The sequence below is a fragment of the Triticum urartu genome, chromosome 5A, assembly GCF_056163025.1.
Source record: "Triticum urartu cultivar PI428250 chromosome 5A, HENAU_Tu73, whole genome shotgun sequence".
In the NCBI taxonomy this organism is placed as follows: Eukaryota; Viridiplantae; Streptophyta; class Magnoliopsida; order Poales; family Poaceae; genus Triticum; species Triticum urartu.
Genome location: NC_141877.1, coordinates 511,077,320 through 511,083,969, shown reverse-complemented (window position 1 = coordinate 511,083,969; position 6,650 = coordinate 511,077,320). Strand labels below are relative to the sequence as shown.

The following is a 6,650-nucleotide window of genomic DNA, read 5'->3' as shown; positions in this document are numbered from 1 at the left end:
CATGGCTGGTAAATTTGCAAACCTTTCTTGTGCGCAGCGGTACTATATAATGGTTCCCTCCCTGGCTTTGTATGCACAACACGCTCTAGCATCTACATCTTCTTCGGTGATATGCTCAGGTATTTTACCTGTAAATTGCATCAAACAATTGCCATGTCCTCATATCGTCTCACATAAAAGATACTCATACACTCTGCCAAAAAAATGTATGTGCATGTGATGTTCATGCTACGTGTGCACAATTGATTTGGCCAAATTCTGCAGCTTTCCTACTGCCCACTCTTGTGATCAGCCGTTCATCATCTCTCAAATGGCTTTTGGACAGGTAATTACTCCATACATTATCCTTTCATCTTCTGCTATCAATTTTACTACTACACCACAAATCGCTTAAATAATATGTTCCTCTGGTATTCATATCATGCTCCTTGTGGAACGGGTGAATTAGAAAAGTAGTATTACAATGGGCGAAAAACGTAACCATTCTGTCGTAGAGGGAGACGATCTTCTGCTTGTACTAATAAATGAGCAAAGTCCATGTTTGTCTGCTTAATCCACGGCTCCATGAAGGTACGGATAGGTGGGGCCGCCCCGCCTACCCTGACCTGGCGCTCACCCATCGCCTCGCATCGTTCGTGTATTCTTCAAAGTTTGCCATGCTCCCCCAGGTTTGAAAGGTGTGAGTGAATGCCTCCCTTGTTTATGTGTGTTGTTTTTGATATATTTGCAGAGCTATGGGATTGCGCAGAATGTGATGTTGGCGAGTTACCTACATATGCAGTGTGTCGATACCCAGGTTCTCCCCCTTCTTCATCCGGTAGTGATGCAGTAACATCTAGGAGTTGTGCTTCTCCAGTAGTTCGTCCCTTCATCTTCAACTTTGCTGCATATTTCCCTTCGCCACTACAGTCCCTTCATACCCAATATTTGTGCTCTAATAGGGTTCCTGTTGATGCTGATTTCTGCTCTTAATTTGCTACAGTTATTGACGCCCAAGTGCTCGGGACTGGTTCTGGCTTGTTTACCAAATTTCGCTGGGTGTTTCTGTGTTTATTTTTGGAACGCGACTAGCCAGCAACCGTTGGCTGGCTAGCGGCCCAGGGCACACACCCTTAAATTGGTAGTGGACCTCTCCCAGATCCAACTGGCAAACCAAAAAGGAAAGAAACAGTCCCTCGCGCACATGGCCTCCAAGGGAGAATCTGTCATGATCGTAACTGCTACCCCCCCTAACGACATAAGCAATCATGACAGCTGACGCACCAAACCCTCCTAATGGTTATTAGCGCTCATAACCATTAGCGATCATGGCATGATCTCAGTAGCACCTCGCGCCGCTTCCACCTTCCCAGTCACAGCTCCCCAAACCTCCCCCCTTGACCTCCCCTTCTCCATCTACCATGTTCTCCATTGCCACAACTGTTGTCCCACGCTTTGCTGGCCATGGACCTGAAAAGTGAGCTTCCATCTTGATGTGCCCTCTCAGCTCCTCTTTTACAAAACTCTGTGGAACCAAGGGTCTATTAGTGAGAGAATATACAACAACATGGCAGTTAATGCTTGTGGAACTGCAAAAAAGAACTACCAAGACATTATGCATGCAAAATAATGTGTATTTTGGGCAAGTTGGTACGATGTGCAGGCAAGTCTAGAATGATTTCGAGGCAACTCGTGCTGAAAACACAGGAAGCCCTCTCTTGAAAGTGCTATTCTATTTTATGCTTGGATTCTTTTTGCAGGTATCTGCAGAGTGTTGTAGGTTGCACAAGGCTTCTTTTTTTGATTGATCGTCAAGCTTGGCAAAGCTTTTGGACAAGTTGTGTATATGTGTAGGCAATCAGGGAGAAAAAAATGCAGGCAACTCATGTTTCTTGTGTGGTAGAAAAATAAATTAAGGAGAAAAGAGGTCTTGAAAGTTACAGGGTTTGGCTGTTACTAGTGATTTTTTGGGGCAAATATCTCCTTGAACTACAAGTTGCGGAATTGTAGCAGTAGCAGTAGCTGCTGTGTTTTCGTTGTGAACTTTGCTACTAAATTTTGGGCAATGTATCTATCTGGGGCTTTGCCGTACATGTAGCTGTTGTGTTGGTTGTACTTCTGGTTATTCACATATCTAGACAAGTTTCTATAATGTTTGGGCAAGTAGAGAATGGTTTAGAGGCAACTCATGTTTATTTGGTTGTGTGAAAAAAAAAACATAACCCTCTTGAATTTCTGGTTTTAGCTTTTGCTTTGGATTTTGGACATGTATCTCCTGAGGCTAATGGTGTATGCAGGTGAAAAAAACAGTTTGATCTATTGGCCGCCCATACTCAAAACCCAAGAAACAAAAAATAGATAAAAATGTTTGCACCTTTGTATGGGTTTCTTCTAAGCAAAAACTTGGATATAACAATTCAGGCAATATTGACCCCTTATTTGCTCGTGCAATATTTAACTAACCAGCCCACATAACGAATCAGGGAATAGAGCAAGCTAATGGGGGCTGTGTGAAGTTTACCTTGAAGTGTGTAGTGAAAAATATTTCTTGCTTGCTAAAAATGAACCAGGGTGCAGAGGAGGAAAAGAAAGAGAAGGTTTGATTTCCTCACCTTGTTCATCCTGATTGCAACTCTTTTTCCAATGTTTTCCCCCTTTTCTCTTCCAGCATGAGCAACTAGTATTGATTATTAGTGCACCTATTGCAAGAAAACGGTAAAAAGTAAATAGTGAGCAACTATAGCGGTTTCTAAGCAAATCAAGTATTGACGAAAAGCTAGTCCTGTCTGTCAGTACATGAAAAGTGTTTCGTTTTCCTTTCTCCGGCTAATGGCTGTTGCACATTCGGAGAAACCCCTTGACAATAAGCTAGTCTTGTCAGTACATGAAAATAAAAAAGAGGAGCCAAGTTCTAGGGTTTGTTTAAGCAAAATCACTATTGGGAGTAAGCAACCCTTGTGTGTTTGAGGCAACTCCTCTTTTTTTGCTGAACCAAAGAAAAAGAATAGCTTTGTGCAAAGCTTACCGGGAAATGGATGTTCAAGCTTCTTCCTTCGGCATGTGCACAAAACCTCAAAAAAGTTATGCTACAACCAAAATGGTTTGCTTGTTGGGTTGGGTGGATCAAACGAAAACTATTTGAGCGTATCAAATTGGTAGAAAAAAACTATGAAACTTTGGAGATTTAGGCAAGTAATGTTTATATGTAGAGAACATATCCTATTGTAAATATCAACTTTGGTTCCAATTATAAATCAGTTTGTTTCTAAAATGTATCTCTGGGAAACTCACGCCAGCCTCTCTAGCAACTAACTAGCATGGTTTGGGCAAGTTTTGGGCGAAATAAACCCAATAATCTCGGGAGAGGATCTTTGGGCAACTCGCGTCAATATCTCTCGCAACTAAGCATCATGTGTTGGGCAAGTTTTGGACACTTTCTGCTCAAATTGTCGATGATTCTAGCCCCCGCATCCCCACGCCGCAAACCACCCTCGCGTTCAAAAACCATCAATTCTCGCACGGAGCGAGTACTTGCCTAAGTGCTAGTTACAACTTGCCGGCTTGCACTGAAAAATTGCCTGAAGAAAAAATAGCTGATTGGGTCCAATGGAGACGGCATATCCATTGGAGACGACCACATTCTCTAGTACATCAAGGTACAACAACGCATCATGCAATTAGTGTAGCACTAGCATCTGCACATGCTAATAATGCACACAAGTTTTCCTATATACTATGTGCCTGCACAGCTGCACCTCATCTCGTTCTCAAGCACTGAACTAGGAAGGAATTTTGCATGCCATCCACATCGGTATCCATGGTGGGCATGCACCTATGAACATGCTGCCATTAGCACAACTAGCTAATTGCTCTTCTCGTAGTGATTTTCTGGCATTATTAGGAAAGTAATGTTTATATGTAGGCAATTTATCCTATTGAAAAATAGCAATGTGAAAACTGAATCAATTTGATGGTAAAGAATATCTCTAGCAAATAACTATCATGGGCCGGGCAAGTTTTAAAGTTTAAAGTTTTGGGCGAAATAAAACCCAACACTCTCAGGAGAAAATCTCCAGGCAACTCACACCAACATTTCTAGCAAGTAACTATCATGAGTTGGGCAAGTTTTGAACACTTAATAAATCATAGTGCACGTACTTCCACAAAAACCAAACCAATGTGAAATCCCCTTGAAAAACATTTAATTCAACATAGAACTACTCCCAAATCTCCAATAGATACTAGAAAATTGATTGTAGGCAACTTTCTGGCATTATTAGGCAAGTTAGTGCAAAATTGTTGACTACAAAAAATGGCTAACTCAAATTCACAAAAAAGTAATAGGTCGCAGGACAGATCATATGCACATAATATTAAGAATGCAGCGACAAAAACTACATTCAGTACATAAATAAGGTACTATAATCAACCCTCTACTTCCTAGTATATCTCCAATTTAAAAATGCGAAATGTTGTTAACTACTATAATAGTAATCAAATCAACAACCCTAGAAGGAATGTCATACAGATTGGTTATCTATGTCGGAACCTATGATCCAGATTCCACGCCAATAACAAAACCTATTGGAAATACCAACACTTCTGCAAATTAAAATCAATTTTTTGCTAAAAAAATCTCAGGCAACTCGCATCAGCATCGCTCACTACTACCTATCCTGCGTCCGGCAAGTTTTGGGAGAAACAAAACCCAACACTCTCGGTGGTAGATCTCTGGACAACTTGCGCTAGCATCTATAACCACTAACTATCATATGTTTGGGCAAGTTTTGGACACTTTCAGATCAACATTGAATCTCATCATGTCATCACATCATAGAAACACAATTCATGAGTATGTAGATATACCATATTCACCTCAAGAAGCTCCTGCTTGGCCTCATCCATGCCCTGGACATCATCAAATCCTCTTGAGCCGGCGACGCTCGTCTGCACTGCCACCTGCCGGGCTGTGGAGCAGATCGACAGTCCACCACGTCCTCCAGCATCTGACTCAGAAGGTTGTATCCACGCCGTCAATCCAATCCACAGCCCTACGAAGGCTACGTGAGGATTGCGTGGCCAGGGAGATCAGGATTGCAGGGGGTCCCAAGGGGCACGCGAGTAGGGGACCCCGTCGCCGGTTGGAATCGTCAGGGGCCGGCCCCGAGATGCACTGAACCGGCGAGAGACCGAGGCGGCGGGGACCAAGACGACGCCAATAGGGAGAAGCTGGGCACGGGGCCGCGTTGGCACCAGTCTGGGGCGGGGGCCGCGTCGTCTTGCGCAGGATGATTCGCTGCCGGTCGATGTGCGTCGGCGGTGAAGAATACTGGCGAAGGAGGGGCTCGGGATTTGGCTCGGTGGAGCCGCCGACGCGAGGGCCGGGCTGGTCGAGGGGTGGCACAGTGGATCTTGCCGGATCCAGCCCATGGCGGTGCTACACCGTTGAGGGTGGAGGCGGGGCGGATCGGCGTGCCAGGGGAGGTGGACGTCCGGTGCTGGTCGGAGGCAGGGAAGGGAGTTGGCTAGGGTTGGTAGGAAGGTGGGGCCTCGTCGGCGCCGGTCCGGGGCAGGGGGCATCGCGGGAGGTGGCTGTGGCATGGGGGAAGATGCGCAGGGGGGAGAGGAGTGGGTCGTGGGGTACGGCCAGAGAGATGCGGTTGTGGATTAGGAATTTTTTTTCTCTGACCAAATGACACCTGAGAGGCTGAGACTCACGATATAGATCGGACGATGCGTGAGGTGTGTGCTCGGGAGCTCTAACGAGCACAGCTGCACTTTTTAGGTTTTAGGTTATTTTTGTTCCTAAATTCTGAAAACTGGGATCCCAATGGCTGCTGGCAGGTTAGCTACGTGGAATGTCATATATTTTGTCCATACCCAGTGTGTTCATATGATTGCTTATTTTCCATGCTTATTTGTTCGTAATTAATCATGACAAGCTACTGCCGATTATTATTGTATATATGCATGAGGTCGTTTAGATGGTAGATCGATATGCACAAACATAAGTGTTGTACACTCTTAATTTGTTCCTATCTGATAAAATTACATATCCAATGTTTGTACAATTCCCATGGATAATAAATGATTATTGAATGTTTGGTGACAAATATGAGGTTCAAAAACTCAATTTAGGCGGCACTCGCGGGTCAGTGGCACACAACAGTAAGCGTACATGATGGCTTGCATTGCCGCGCCCGTCTTTTGTTCCGGTAGAATGGTCGGAATTTCTGTAAATATATGGTGGCTTGATACATGGAAGTTACAAAGACCTTTCTTGATTTACAATGGAGAGTACTTGAAAATTACGAAGAACTTCCTTGATTTACAGTAGAGTACTGATACTTGTCCTTAGGAGGGTAATACGGCAAATATAGTCATAAATATTAGTTACAGAATCCTAAGATCATAATTGCATTCTAATCACATAGGAGTTTTAGCTTCATCGGAAACAAGGTAACACCCATGGAACAACCATATGGAAAATTCTGAAGGTTCAGATTACAGTTCTCGATATAGGCAGGACATAAATCAGGACCCATATTCGAGGAAGGAATGACACTGATGTATAATGTCATACAAATATTTGAGTAAAGCAGTGCTAACATAATGTCATGATTTAGAATATCAATCTGATCGCATCCTGGTGGCCTAACAGAACGCTATCA

At 43.7% G+C, this 6,650-nt stretch overlaps 1 long non-coding RNA gene across 1 annotated transcript; it reads right to left on the bottom strand.

Moving 5' to 3' along the window:
- Positions 1 to 288: 288 nt before the first annotated feature.
- LOC125531941 (uncharacterized) lies at positions 289 to 5,651 on the bottom strand. Its single transcript, XR_007293635.2, has 3 exons — positions 4,846 to 5,651; positions 2,592 to 2,678; positions 289 to 1,504 (listed from the first exon to the last, which is right to left on the bottom strand). It is a non-coding gene; the product is annotated as an uncharacterized LOC125531941 (long non-coding RNA).
- Between the last annotated feature and the right edge of the window lie 999 nt (positions 5,652 to 6,650).